Below are 15203 nucleotides of genomic sequence, written 5' to 3'. Positions count from 1 at the left end.
GTACACAAAAATGCTGGAGAAACTCAGCGGGTGCAGCAGCATCTATGGAGCGAAGGAAATAGGCGACGTTTCAGGCCGAAACCCTTCTTCAGACTGACTAGCGGGAAGCATGCTAGCGGGAAGGTTTGCTAATGCTACACGGGAGAGATTAAACTAGATTGGCAGGGAGGTAGGATCTCGTGCAGGACAGAGGCACGTGAGAGGCTAGAAGTTCGTATGGAAGGTGGTGTGGGAAAGGTTGGTGGACATAATAGGCAGGTGAAAGGCAGAAAGCGAGGAAGAAGGGTTGGTTTAAACTGCACATATGGAGCGAAGGAGATAGGTAACGTTTTGGGCCGAAACCCTTCTTCAGCCTATCTCATTCGCTCCATAGATGCTGCTGCACCCGCTGAGTTTCTCCAGCATTTTTGTGTATCTTCGATTTTCCAGCATCTGCAGTTCCTTCTTGAACACTCTGTCTTTGACTCCCTCCCCACCCCTCTCCCTCTGCAAATGCAGGGAGTGCAGCACCCCCTATGTGACACATCTGCTAATTAATTTCTCACACCTTATCTGGATACAACTATTACTGAGGAAGGGTCCCGACCTGAGACGTCACCCATTCCTTCTCTCCAGGGATGCTGCCTGACCCGCTGAGTTACTCCAGCATTTTGTGTCTACAATACCCTCCATAAATTTTGGGACAAAGACCCATCATTTATTTATTTGCCTCTGTACTCCACAATTTGTAATAGAAAAAAAATCACATGTGGTTAAAGTGTACATTGTCAGATTTTAATAAGGGCCATTTTTATACATTTTGGTTTCACCTTGTAGAAATTACAGCAGTGTTTATACATAGTCCCCCCATTTCAGGGCACCATAATGTTTAGGATACAGCAATGACATGTAAATGAAAGTAATCATGTTTAGTATTTTGTTGCATATCCTTTGCATGCAATGACTGGTTGAAGCCTGCGATTCATGGACATCACCAGTTGCTGGGTGTCTTCTCTGGTGATGCTCTGCCAGGCCTGTATTGCAGCCACCTTGAGCTTATGCTTGTTTTGGAGGGCTAGTCCTCTTCAGTTTTCTCTTCAGCAGAAAAAGGCATGCTGAATTGGGTTCAGATCGGGTGATTGACTTGGCCCATCAAAAGAAATTACAATTTTTGAGCTTTGAAAAACGCCTTTGTTGCTTCAGCAGTTGTTTGAGATCATTGTCTTGCTGTAGAATGAACCGCCGGCCAATGAGTTTTGAGGCATTTGTTTGAACAAGCAGATAGGATGTGTCTATACACTTCAGAATTCATTATGCTACTACCATCAGCGGCTGTATCATCAATGAAGATAAGTGAGCCATTACATGCCCAAGCCATAACACCCCACTACCGTGTTTCACAGATGAGGTGGTATGCTTTGGATCTTGGGCAGTTCTTTCTCTGCTCCATACTTTGCTCTTGCCAACACTCTGATATGTTAATCTTCACCTCATCTGTCCACAAGACCTCTTTCCAGAACTGTGATTGCTCTTTTAAGTACTTCTTGGCAAACTGCAACCCGGCCATCCTATTTTTGCAGCTAACCAGTAGTTTGCATCTTTCAGTAAAGCCTCAGTATTTCTGTTCATGTAGTCTTCTGCGAACAGTGGTCATTGCCAAATCCACACCTGACTTCTGAAGAGTGTTTCTGATCTGTCGTGCAAGTGTTTGGGGTTTTTTCTTTATCATGAAGAAAATTCTGTCATCAGCTGTGGAGGTCTTCCTTGGCCTGCCAGTCCCTTTGCGATTAAGCTCACCAGTGCTCTCTTAATGATGTTCCAAACAGTTGATTTTGTTAAGCCTAAGGTTTGGCTGATGTCTCTTAACAGTTTAATCTTGTTTCTCAGTCTCATAATTGCTTCTTTGACTTTCATTTGCACAACTGGTCATTTGATAATCAGCAATAAAAGTTTCCAAAGGTGGTGGAAAAACTGGAGGAAAGAAGAGGGGCTGAGAGCTCTCTTATACCTGCATTGAGGATGCAATTAAACACACCTGAGCAATTACAAACACCTGTGAAGCCATGTGTCCCAAACATTATGGTGCCCTGAAATGGGGGGGGGGGGGGGGATTATGTATAAACACAGTTATAATTTCTATATGGTGAAACCAAAACATGTTAATAAAATCTGACAATGTGCACTTTAAGCACATGTATTTTTTTCTAGTACAAATCTCAAATTGTGGCGTTCAGAGGCAAATAAATAAATGATGGGTCTTTGGCCCAAACATTATGGAGGGCGTTGTACCTTCAATTATCACAATGCCACAGATTCAAAACTCTGTGTAGAGAAGTTTTTCCTCATCACAGTCCTAAATGGCCCACCCCTTATTCTTAAACTGTGACCCCTGGTTCTGGACTTCCCCAATATCGGGAACATTTTTCCTGTCCAATCCTTTAAGAAATTTATATGTTTTTTATGGTTCTATAAGATCCCCTCTTATCCTTCTGAATTCCAGTGAATACAAGCCCAGTCGACCCATTCTTTCATCATATGTCAGTCCTGCCATCCCGGGAATTAATCTGGTGAACCTACGCTGCACTCCCTCAATAGCAATAATGTCCTTCCTCAAATTAGGAGACCAAAATTGCACACAATACTCCAGGTGCGGTCTCACCAGGCCCCTGAACAACTGCAGTAGGACTTCCTTGCTCCTAAACTCCAATCCTCTCGCAATGAAGGCCAATATACCATTAGCTTTCTTCACTGCCTGCTGTACCTCCATGCTTACTTTCAATGACTGATGTACAAGCACACCCAGGTCTCGTTGCACCTCCCCTTTTCCTAATGTGACTCCACTCAGATAATAATCTGCCTTCCTGTTTTTGTCACCAAAGTGGATAACCTCACATTTATCCACATTATACTGCATCTGCCCACTCATCCAACCGATTCAAGTCACCTTGCAGCCTCAGCATCCTCCTCTCAGCTCACACTGCCACCCAGCTTTGTGTCATCCGCAAACTTGGAGATGTCATATTTAATTCACTCGTCAAAATCGTTAATAACTGGGATCCCAGCACCGAGCTTTGCGGCACCCCACTTGTCACTGCCTGCCATTCTGAAAATAACCCATTTATTCCTACTCTTTGTCTGCCAACCATAGTCATAGAGTGATACAGTGTGGAAACAGGCCCTTCGGGTCACAACAGCCCCAACTCGCCCACACCGCCAACAATGTCCCAGCTACACTGAGACATTTGTCCATATCCCTCCAAACCTGTCCTATCCATGTGCCTGTCTAACTGTTTCTTAAACTATGGGATAGTCCCAGCCTCAACTACCTCCCCTGGCAGCTTGTTTCATACACCCACCACCCTTTGTGTGCAAAAGTTAAGGGGCTGTTCCACTGCGGCGACCTAATCTGCGAGTTTAGATGAGTTTGCCCTCGACTCAAACTCGCAGCATGGTCGACACGTGGTCCTATGAGGTCACTGGAACTCTCATTCATGCTCGAGGGAAGTTCCCGAATATTCACGGCCTCAGCTAGGTCATGGAAAATTTTTCAGCATGTTGAAAATTTTTCTGCGAGTAAAATTTGGTCAGCATGGTTCTTTTGAACTCGTAGTGCAGAGGAGTGGGGTCGCTATTTAGTTACAGGCAGTCGAGGGCAGCCGTAGGCAATCTCCTTCGCTGACCGGGCATTTTGATTGGCTCATTGGAGTTTTCAGGACCCAGGAAAACCGACCGATAGGTTAAATGCCCGCTAAACTTTATTATACTTAAAATATAATCTCCACTCCTTCTCTCCCCCCCTCCCACTTTCGAAAGGACTTACCTGTGCAGCTGTCTTTCCTTCCACTTCATCGTGGGTCTGAATTTCAGACTGCGCTCTCCCGTTTTCCCTGGCCCCCGGCTTTGCGATGTGTTTGTGTGTGTGCGGTCGGTCGGTCGATCCAGCTTGCGGTTTCAACGCTGACGATCGACCCAGCTCGAGGTTTTCCAGGTGAGTGCCCTCGAGGTTGAAGGTCGTAGACACTCTTCTTAACTCACGGATTAGATCGCCGCAGTGGGACAGCCCCTATACCCCTCGGATTTCTATTAAATCTTTTCCCTTCACCTTGAACCTTTGTCCTCTGGTCCTTGATCCCCCTACTCTGGGCAGAAGACTATTCCTATTACCCGATCTATTCCTCACATGATTTTGTATACCTCTAAATCTCCCCTCATCCTCCTGTGCTCCATGGAATAGGCCCAAACTACTCAACCTTTCCCTATAGCTCACACCCTCTAGTCTTGGCAACATCCTTGTAAATCATTTCTGAACCCTTTCAAGCTTCACAATATCTTTCCTATAACATACCTGGGCTTTTACGTCTACTATCTGGACGGGTTGAGGTCCTGATCATGGGGGAAAATGGAGGAGGACTATCCAAATTTTGTGCCTTCCACCAGAGTGATGAATGCTGTGGTGGATGTGTGTGTTAAATTGTTATTGTGTTTTCGTGTGCTCTTATTCATTGTACTGCTGCTTGCAAATTCATTTCACTTGCACTTTACCTGCAAGTGACAAATAAAACTGATTGATTGATTGATTGACATGGTGCCCAGAACTGAACACAATATTCTAAATGGGGACTCACCAACATCTTATACAACTGCAACATGACCTCCCAACTTCAAAACTCAATACTCTGACTGATAAAAGCCAATGTGCCAAAAGCCTTTTTGACCACCTTACCTACCTGTGACTCGCACTTCAAGGAACAATGCACCTGTACTCCTAGATCCCTCTGCTCTACAACACTACCCAACCATTTACTGTGTAGGTCCTGCCCTTGTTCGATGTCCCAAAATGCAACACCTCATACTTTTCTGTATTAATTTCCATCAACCATTCTCAGCCCACCTGATCCAGATCCTGTTGCAATCTTTCACAACCCAACTTCACTATCTGCAAAACCACTAACTTTTGTACCATCAGCAAACTTGCTAATCTTGCCCTGTATGTTCTCATCCAAATCATTGATATAGATGACAAACGGTAACGGGCCCAACACCAAACCCTGAGGCACACCAGTAGCCACTGGCCTCCAGTCCGAGAAGCAACCTTCCTCCATTACCCTCTTCTTCCTTCCATGGAGCCAATTTGCTATCCATTCAGCTGTCTCTCCTTGGATCCATGCAATCTACCCTTCCAGAGCAGGCTACCTTGTCGAACGCCTTACTGAAGTCCATGTACACAACATCTACAGCTCTGCCCTCATCAACCTTTTTGGTCACATCTTCAAAAAATCAATCACATTTGTGAGATATGACCTCCCACGTACAAAACCATGCTGAGTACCCCTAATCAGCCCTTGCCCATCCAAATTCCTGTATAACCTATCTCGGAATACTCACCAATTTCCTCTTTCTCCTCATTTAGTACCTTGCCCACCCCCTGTGGCTCCATACAGAGGTGACCGCTTTGATTCCTGAGAGGTCCCACTCTCTAGTTACCCTTTCCCCCTTATCAATCTGTCTATCCTTATCCTTACCCTTATAACTATAAAACTCTGATCTTGGATGTGTGTGTGTATTTGTGTATTTATTTGTTCGTGTGCAGTCACATCTTCTCGAAAAAATGACGCTCTAACGGTAGCATTTTTACATATTCAAAATATGTTAAAAAAATTTGACCACATATTTTACGTGGTCAAAAATCGCCTTATCTGAAAAATGTATGCATTATTTCTCGAGTTATTAATAAAAATGTTCAAAAATCTGAAGAGACTTGGAAAAAATAAATGCTTTTTCCCTGTGCTTACAGCCGTGACAATGTGATTGTAGCCCTGCTTGCAACATTGTTGCTATCCAAGTACACTTGGAAAAAAATGCATTTCCACTGCTAGCCCTAGCAAGTGCAAATGCATTTTTTTAAAGTCACAGTACACTGAGTTCTGCTAGCTAGCAAGTGCAAATGCATTTTTTTTATAAGTTTAAAGATGAGGGAGGGTGGATAAGGCAAAATGAGCAGCCCCTGCGCAGTTGTTGGCTATGGGTGCGTGGTGGAATATTGTGTTGGGGAACGTGTTGCCTTGGGGGACCAGGCCTCCCATTGGCGCTATGGGTGAGTGGTGGAATATTTCGTTGGGGAACGGATTGGTTTGGGGGACCAGGCCTCCCGTGTGACAGGGATCCAACGGGTCCCACTTGGTCTAGTATACTTATAAAAGTCTGATCCTGTATGTGTGTGTGTGTGTGTTTTTGTATCTTTGCCAAAACAATACGTGGTAGCGCTAACATTTTTACAGAACCTTACATATTTCCAGTCTTCACGATAAATAGGTTCCCTTCAGATTTGGTGCTATATTTCACATTATTGATAATTAAAGTTTTTTTAAAAGGCCAAATACGGCTCCTGAGAGAGAAAGTCTTCCAGCAGCTTCCAGTGATGATGTCACAATGCCATAGTTTAGTCCACCAATCACAATGGCCTCTCATTTACACAAGCTGCCGAGTGCGACAATTACATCTCAATGGGATGTTGCCAACGGTAACAGCAGCAAAAGCTTGGAGGAGAATGCTGCGCACCGCCATCAAGGGAGAGAGAGAGGGGAATGTGGGAGGGGGGAGCCAGGGGAGGGGGGCTGGAGAGAGAGAGAGAGAGAGAGAGCGAGTTGCATTGGGGGAAACTGGTGAGTGGTTGAAAGAGAATGCCGCACGCCAACATCTTCAGGCCGACTGGGCTGCACAAGGTGAAGAGTGTATGATGGGGGGCGGGGTTGAGTGGACAGCAACACGTGGACTGCCTGATTTAGATGAAGAGAGGCCCTAGGCTATTCCACTTGAGAGGCCCCTCCCAATCCCCCACCCCCACGACTAGAGGAAGATGGAAGAGTGTTTTAAATAATTTGAGTAAAATCTGAATCAAATCTGCTTCCAAAAACCGTTGACAAAACGAGTATGCTTTTTCCTATCGTTAACAAAGTCAACAAAGATGCTGCAAATAAGCTTAGTTTTATTACTAACCTGACAGTGGCAGCCACAGCACTACACAGTAGGTTTCTAGCAACGATTATTAACTCTACTCCTAGCATTGCTCCTTGCCAACTTCCTAGTTGAAATATCTTTGCACTTTCCTAGTTACCCCTAAGTTTTGACTTTTGAAGCCTGCAAGTATCCAAAGATGTTCCCTGCACCAGCCATCGCTGCTTACTGGAGCACATCTGAAAGTTTGCCGGACCCCGGTGCCACCAGATTTACACCGATGTGCAGCCAAGCGTGGCCAATGAGATAAGGGGCTGGAAAGCTGTGCTTTTTAAAAATGTATTTATTGCCAGTACTAGTGTTGAGTTATCGGCAAGACAGTATTATTCTGAAATGGAGGGCAAGGAAAATTACTGAAGGGTTGTTTAGAGACTACAGTGCGTTGTGACGGCATATGTAAGAAAGGCCTATAAAATATATTATATACCTTGGTCGGAGGCCGCCTAGATTTTGAGGCCCTAGCCTTCAGCATGCCAAACCTATAGGTAGATCTGGCACTGCACGTGTACCCTCTCCGTCCCTATCCATAACTATCTTAAACCTAATCGAACTGTGGTCACTGGTTCCAAAAGGCTCCTCCACACACACTTCATTAATTTGCCCTTCCCAATTTCCCAATCCTAGATCCAGCATTGCCCTCTCACGTATGGGGGCCTCCACATATTGCTTAAGAAAACTCTCCTGAACACTTTTGAGGAATTGCACACCATCTAAAACCTTCACCCTATGAATTTCTCAGTCTATATTGGGAAAGTTAAAATCCCCTACTACAACAACCTTATTTGACCTGCACCTGTCTGCAATCTCCCGGCACATTTGTTCTTCTAATTCCCGTTAACTATTCAGGGGTCTGTAGCAGTTTTGCAGTGCTGATTTTTTAGGTGCTGGAGCTGTCATTTCAGGTTTTGCTTGTGTGTATGTGGGGGGGGGGGGGGGGGGGGGGGGGGCTAGTCTCCCAAGAGGGTGAAATGATTATAGCCTATAACTACATCCGAGTGTTTTACTAGTACAATAATACATATAATACTTAATTTAATAATATGACAAAATATTGCATGGTTGCTCTCACTAATTAATATGAAATATAATAAGCGAGTTCAGTATTCCGATAAACAGAAGGAATCATGGGTTTTGTCAAAGGTCGAACGCTATAAATAAAAACCGAACGAAACGCTGTAGATTGAGTATAGTTTGGGTCCGATTTTTTACCTTTTTTCAGTGGGAGATGGCGGGGAGGGGGGAGGGGAGACCGGGCAGGGGGGAGACCGGGCGGGGCGTAGACTGGACCGGCTCTCATCCACAGAACCGAGCCTCATTTGCAGCCAGGATCAAACCCATGTCCCCGGCGCCGCAAGCGCTGTCGAACTGCCACTGGACCTATCCCGGTTCTTCTCCCCCCCCCCACTCGAGTGTCCCATCTGGGCGGCGGCTGGAGACATCCGGACTGACAGGACACCGGCCCCCAGGCCCACCGCCAGCACGGAGAACCCACAGACCCACAGCCAGCGCCAACACCAGCCCAACCCCGCTCCAACTCCAGAGGAACCCACTTCCTGATGGGTCGCTACGACGAAAAGTGCCAGTTCACCCACGGCCTGAGCTGCACTCCCTCAGCCGCCACCCCAAGTACAAGATGTACCTTGCACACCACCGGCTTCTGCCCCTACGGTACCCACTGCCACTTCATCCAGCCATTGGCTGCCCATCTTCAGCAGGATCTCGGTGTCGGACTGAGGGGTGAAGGATGGAGGTGGAGGGCTGCCGGCCAACCTGGCAGGACAGGCAAAGCCGAGTTGGAGACAGCGGCTGCAAGTCATGGCCCGCCCCTCCAGACAAGGGCCACTCCGGACAGGGATGGGACACCGGGGACGGCCCAGCAGCAGCTCAAGAGCACCCAAAGCGACGGAGAGCCGGGCCCGATCCTGACCCCGACCCCGGACGAAACGCAAGCCTGCACACAATGCAGCACCACCGTTGCCGAGACTTTATAGCTAGTGACCTATGACCTGGGCATGCGCAGTTGGAATACCGAACTCGCTTATTATCAAGCAAGTAAAGAAAAATATGGTATTCGTGTATTTTACCAATTTACAAGTAATTACCGACTTACCAAATGCCACCAATGAGATGTTTCCCAATAATTTACTCAAAGGGTCAGGCGTAATATGTGTTTGAGGGTCTGAAGCAACTCTTTTCCTGGTGTCTTCTACTGATCTGTGGTACCTCAGCCATGATGTGACGTACGGCTTAGGATTCCACTGAACCAGAGGAGGTCTGTGTAGTTTAACAAATTACACTGATACATGATTTAAGATAATTCTTGAGCGTGTTGCTGTTATTATCAAGTTCATGGGACTGAATCCCCTCTCACACTCAGCAATACTAATGGGAATAACTTGTGAACAGCACAGTAATGGGCGTATATCTTGGGGAATGTGGCGTCCACAATCCCCCACATAATCTCTGAAGGCATTTATTACAGAGGAAGAAGAAAGCTTAAACCTCTTCCAGATAGATGATATTGCAGCATCTCCATGATTAGGTGGTATTTCAGCAAGCCAACCGCATATATCAAGGACACACAATTCATTTAGCAATTCATACATACTATGATGTTCAGAAGAATGAGAACATTTCAAGGATGTAGTCGTGGACGTACGGTGTTGCAAATTGTTTATGGGTAGTCAGAAACTGTTGATAATTAATGCAAACGACTTTGTTGTTGCTTGTTAAGGTAATTTATCCGAACTTCTCCTATTCAACTGTCTCTTGAGCTTCTAGTGTTTTTGTACCAGGTTACTCTTTCAGTCCATGCAGTGATCTTAAGAGCCTGTCCCACTTGTGCGGCATTTGATCCACTGTAAACAAAGCACAATTTGTCCATAAATGATTGAAAATGATTAAATCCATGAATTTCTCTCATTGAGGGGGAGTGGGCAGATGCATGGCAGATGAAATTTAATGTGGATAAATGTGAGGTTATCCACTTTGGTATCAAAAACAGGAAGGCAGATTACTATCTAAATGGAGTCAAGTTGGAAAAAGGGAAGTACAACGGGATCTGGGGGTCCTTGTTCATCAGTCTATGAAAGTAAGCATGCAGGTACAGCAGGCAGTGAAGAAAGCGAATGGCATGTTGGCCTTTATAACAAGAGGAGTCTAGTATAGGAGCAAAGAGTTCCTTCTGCAGTTGTACAGAGCCCTAGTGAGACCACACCTGGAGTATTGTGTGCAGTTTTGGTCCCCTAATTTGAGGAAGGACATTCTTGCTATTGAGGGAGTGCAGCGTAGGTTTACAAGGTTAATTCCCGGGATGGCGGGACTGTCATATGCTGGGAGAGAATGGAGCAGCTGGGCTTGTACACAGCCGGATGAGATGGGATCTAATTGAAACATATAAGATTGTTAAGGGTTTGGACACGCAATAGGCAGGAAACATGTTCCCGATGTTGGGGGAAGTCCAGAACCAGGGTCCACAAGTTAAGAATAAGGGGTGAGCCATTAGAACAGAGACGAGGAAACACTTTTTCTCACAGAGAGTGGTGAGTCTGTGGAATTCTCTGCCTCAGAGGGCGGTGGATGCAGGTTCTCTGGATGCTTTCAAGAGAGAGCTCGATACGGCTCTTAAAGATAGCAGAGTCAGGGGATATGGGAAGAAGGCAGAAATGGAGTACTGATTGGGGATGATCAGCTATGATCACATTGAATGGCGGTGCTGTTTCGAAGGGCCGAATGGCCTACTCCTGCACCTATTGTCTATTGTCTATTGTTTATTGTCTATTGTCTATTGAATCACCTACTCAAGGTTCTAATCTGTGATTAAGTCAGTGCCAAATTATCACATCAGGGTAATGTTCCTTGAGAATTGTAGCAACACCAGATTTGGCACCAAGCATTCCACTCGCCCCATCACTGTAGCAAACGCTACAAGGTTCTGTTTCAAGTAAGAGTCATCAAACCCATGGTTACTGAGACAGTTCAATAGATGCTTAGCAATAGTTTGAGCTTTCTGATCATGCAGTTCAATTAGATCTATAAACATAAAATGAGCATCACCTTCCTCATCACTTTCACATTTCAAATAAACTATTATGGCGGTCTTGATGCTCAAGCTTGTTGTTTCATCAATGAGAACAGAAATCAAGCCATTTATCTGCTTGATATGCTGGCTAATTTTCTTTATCATATTAATGGCTATGTGGTTAACGATCTCTGTTGCATTAGTGCGGGAATGCAGTCCAATTCTAATGTCAATACCATTTTTGTTTTGAAGTTCCAGTAAGCCAAAGTGATCAGAGTATGGTCTGTCAATCTGAGCTAAATAATGTGCAGACGAAAAATTGAACGTTGCCTTTAGATGTGAAGCATTCATGGTGTCACGTAATTTTCCAAGAGCATCTTCGCTAGCTTTATTTTCAACATGTAGAGCAACAGTGTAAGCTTTTCATAGTTTGTGATCAACAATTTTTTTTCTGAGAGACTTCAAGCGTGTACTTTGATCGGCTCCATAATAGAATATTTGATACATTTGCCATTCATTTGACAGCCTCAAACCCTCAGAAGTGAAAAGTGTCACATGCTTTACACCCAAGTTTATCATTCTTGAAGTCAAACCAGGGATGAGTTTTTTTCTTTTTCTTCCACATTTCTTCAGTCCAAACATCGAAACAAGCCTGACTTCGAAACAACCCGGTTAGAAAATTTGAACGAGAAGCAGGTGAAACACAGCTTTTGTCACTTTTACAAGTACAGGTATCAGTCGCTTGTACGTTATACTTGTTACATTCCTCAGCTTGTTTATGAAAGAAAGAAGTTAATGTTGTTTGCATAGAAGCCATAGGGTTGTTAGTGAGAATAATTAACTAGTATGAGAGAGTAATCTACAGAGTGGCACAGACTACCACAGATGTAGCCTTAGTAATGCAACTGAGTCAGAGCAGACAGTGTTGCTAGGCTGCCGTTATAAAAGTAACAGAATTTACCGAAATAAAGCGAATACGTTTTTTTGCATTTTAGCCACCTAAATTGGAACCAACTCAACAAAGTATGATAATAGAACATCTAATGAACTATTGCTAAAGCCACGAATATCGCAGAATATTAGTATCAAAAACGGTAGGTTGGCAACTCTGCCTCGTACCGTTTCTCTCGCAGAAATGTTTGGACAGGATAATGTACATGTCGATACTCACAAATCCTCACACGTGGGGTATTACATGCTTAGTAGACCAATACAAATCCTGTTTAGTTTTTAGATATATAAGAAGTTAAAGAAGGTTGAATCTTTACATTAATTATTATCTTATCTAGCCCAACCTTCGCTTCCGTAAAATCCCTTTATTCAATATGCGGCCGCTGTTAAATTCCCCGCGAGTTAAAATTTCCCGCAGTTTATTTTGGCTTTTTCTTACAGAGGTGCCGGAGTAGAACTCCGGTGAGCTCTGGCAGCACTACACTCCTGGTCTGTAGTACACCCCCAACAAGGTGATCATCCCTTTCTTGTTCCTCAGCTCCAACCATATAGCCTCATTAGACGAACTGTCCATAATGTCACCTTAGAACACAGCCATGACATCCACCTTAACCAACAGTGCAATCCCCTCCCCTCTTTTTCCTTCACCCCTGTCTTTCCTGAAGCTCCTGTACCACGAAACATTGAGCTTCCAGTCCTGCCCCTCCCTTAACCAGGTTTCAGTCATGGCTACAATGCCCTATACATGTTCTTATTACATGCCCTAAGCTCATCCGCCTTACACTCAGGCCCCTTGCATTAAAATACGTGCAGTTTAAACCAATCCTTCTTCCTCGCTTTCTGCCTTTCACCTGCCTATTTTTACCAAACGCCTATTTTGTCCACCAACCTTTCCCACACCACCTTCCATACGAACTTCTAGCCTCTCACGTGCCTCTGTCCTGCACGAGATCCTACCTCCCTGCCAATCTAGTTTAATCTCTCCCGTGTAGCATTAGCAAACCTTCCCGCTAGCTTGCATCCCGCAAGTCAGTCTGAAGAAGGGTTTTGGCCCGAAACGTCGCCTATTTCCTTCGCTCCATAGATGCTGCTGCACCCGCTGAGTTTCTCCAGCATTTTTGTGTACCTTCCCGCTAGCATGTTGGTCCCCCTCCAATTTAGGTGCAACCCATCCGTTTTATACAGGCCCCCCCTGTCGCGGAAGAGATCCCAATGATCCAGAAATCTGAATCCCTGCCCAATGCACCAGCTCTTCAGTCACACATTTCCCCAATCTTCCTATTCTTACCTTCACTAGCACAGTTCTCTATCGATGTCAATACCCTACCCCCAATACCATGTGCTCTAATTTTGCACACTATTCTCTGTGTGGGACCTTGTCAAAGGCTTTTTGAAAGTCCAGATACACCACATCCACTGGCACTCCCTTATCCATTCTACTTTTTACATCCTCAAAAATTTCCAGAAGATTTATCAAGCATGATTTCCCCTTCATAAATCCATGCTGACTATGACCGATCCTGTCACTGGTTTCCAAATGCGCTGCTATAACATCTCTAACAATCGACTCAAGCATCTTCCCCACTACCGATGTAAGGCTAACTGGTCCATAATTCCCCTTTTTAGTCCATTCCAATCGTTTTCCAATCCATTTTCCTCCACAAATACTGCCTGACCCACTGAGTTCCACCATCAATTCGTTTTTTTCTCTTGAGCAAAAATCAACTTGCCACTGGTGGATGGGAATACATGTGCAGTATGTTTAGGATGAAAACCAACTGATCCGATATAAATCAACTTTCTGGTGTCATATGAACCTTCTTCACAATGTGTCGTCTGCAGCTGCCTTCTAATCTTTTTCTTTCATATGGTTACAGTTAACAGTGAAAGAAAAGCTGGATTTTGAAATTGTATCTTGAGGCTTAATAACCAACTTATGTCTAGCCAGGCTAAGTGGATTTCTTCAGCTCCATGACAACCAAGTTTAGGAAAATAACTTATAATGTGACTCACTAACTGCACTTCCCTGCAAAGAGTTTAAGTCTGTATTGTTCCATTTTAGTCAATAAATAGACCCATCTTCCATGTCGCAAATAAATGTTCGGTGCGATATTTCCATTGTAGATGAAAACCCAGGAGCTCTTGTGCAGTGAACTTGTACCCAATCTAATTGGTGTGAAGACCTGTTCCTCCTTTCCCAGACTTAGCTAGTGAAACACAACAGCTTTAAGTGAATACAAACCATCTTTGCATTATTAAAGTTTCTTACCCAATCTCTTACCCTGCTCCCAATCAGATGATGGAGAATCAATACCTTCCATGGACAATGTGAATAATAATATTTTGACAAGCCTCTGGTGAGCAGATTATAGAACAACCTCAGGGCCATGCTTTGACTTATTTTGTGAGTTAAACAGCTGGTCAGAAAGTAATTTACATTAAAACAGGAGCAGGGCCGAGTGCCCAGCAGAAACACTTATTTATTTGTGAATTTTTGATTTATGTATAAACCTATAAAATACAGGAAATGCAAATAATACAATTTGCTTCAATTATCTTTGAAAGATAACTGTTCTCAGTGGGGGGGGGGGGGGGTTATGTATATGGAAGCAACAACTGGCAAAAACATTTACCTTCAATGTTGCAAAGCGTTTGAGGCCAAAGCAGATCAGCCAGTGGGGAGATTGAAGATGCCCTTGAATGTTGTTGCAAGCTGCTACAGAGTGCTGTGCCAGACTCTACAAGGAAGGGTGCCATCATTACCCCTCTTCTCCTGGCAGTGAAAATGTCCTCTTCAAGAAATTCACATAGGTGAACTGAAGGTTACTGAGCCAGTAAATAAGAGATGGAACACTATTTACTACTGTGGAGCATCCCAAAGTACTTTGTTGCTGAGTAGTACCACCATCAATTTGGGCACTGTCAGCTACTAGTAACATCAGTGGAATAAATGACCAGATAATTTATTTTTGGGATGCTAGTTGAGGGATAAATGTCACTGTCCTCTGAATGCTGTCATAGTCTCCTTTTATATGCACCTGGTTTAATATCTGGTCTGAGGGACTCCTCCAGGACAGTGCAGCATCCCCCTCAGTACTGCATTTGAATTCATGTGAGCATGATCATCTGAGTCAGTTAACATAAGAGATTTGATCATTTATTTTTGACGAACAGATTCTATTTCAAAGTGCCGTTGATCTAGTAAAATGCTTCAAGATGCATTGTGTAAGGGTTATTA

Source organism: Leucoraja erinacea, chromosome 3, assembly GCF_028641065.1.
Source record: "Leucoraja erinacea ecotype New England chromosome 3, Leri_hhj_1, whole genome shotgun sequence".
Classification (NCBI taxonomy): domain Eukaryota; kingdom Metazoa; phylum Chordata; class Chondrichthyes; order Rajiformes; family Rajidae; genus Leucoraja; species Leucoraja erinaceus.
This window is presented reverse-complemented; position numbering follows the sequence as displayed.